The sequence below is a fragment of the Trichechus manatus genome, unplaced genomic scaffold (genome assembly GCF_000243295.1).
Source record: "Trichechus manatus latirostris isolate Lorelei unplaced genomic scaffold, TriManLat1.0 scaffold00094, whole genome shotgun sequence".
Lineage (NCBI taxonomy): Eukaryota > Metazoa > Chordata > Mammalia > Sirenia > Trichechidae > Trichechus > Trichechus manatus.
In genome coordinates, this window is record NW_004444030.1 from 10,154,742 (window position 1) to 10,155,788 (window position 1,047).

The window sequence follows — 1,047 nt, forward strand, 5'->3', positions numbered from 1 at the left end:
GACTTCATCTCACATACTTTGGACATGTTATCAGGAGGGACCAGTCCCTGGAGAAGGACATCATAATTGGTAAAGTAGAGGGTCAGTAAAAGAGAGTAAGCCACTCAATGAAATGTGTTGACACAGCGGCTGCAAAAAGGGGCTCAAGCATAGCAACAATTGTGAGGATGGTGCAGGATTGAGCAGTGTTTTGTTCTGTTGTACATAGGGTCACTATGAGTCAAAACCAGCTTGACGGCACATAACAACAACCTTATAATCTGATTACCAGGCCTTTCCTCCTTGGCACCGCTGGGTGGATTTCAACCAACAACCTGTAGGTTAGTAGTCAAGCAAAAAACCGTTTGTGCCACCCACCCAAGTGCCTAGGGATTATGTAGGCACGTAGCTGCTTGGAAGCCCAGTGACTCAAGAAGCTATTCACTCTTCTCAAGAAGAGGAGAGGCAGAGGCTGAATGGAGTGGTCTAAAGCTAACCATACCTGGTCATGAGGATCAAAAACAATTGCCAAGTTTTTCAATCTTAGATTTTCATGACTTCAAACTGAAGTTTTGCTGTATTGTGTTAAATTTGAGCCAGGTGCTTATGATATCATATTAAGAGCTAAGGTGCCCCAGTTGAATTGCATTTTCAACATGATGGAAATTGTAACTGCTAAACCACATTTAAGGAGTCCTGGTGGGGGTAATGGAGCCCTGGGGGCACAGTGGTTAAGAGCTATGGTTGCTAACCAAAAGGTCGGCAGTTTGAATCCACCAGCCGCTCCTTGGATCCCTATGAGGCAGTTCTGTCCTGTAAGGTTGCTATGAGTCAGAATTGACTCCATGACATCGGGTTTTTGGTGGTGCAATGGTTAAGAGCTCAGCTGCTAGCCAAAAGGTTGGCAGTCCAAACTCACCCAGCAGCTCTGTGGAAGAAAGACCTGATACTCTGCTCCTGTAAAGATTAAACAAACAAAAAAACCCATTGCTGTTGAGTCAATTCCGACTGGTTAAGAGCTTGGCTGCTAACCAAAAGGTCAGCAGTTGGAATCCACCAGCGGCTCCT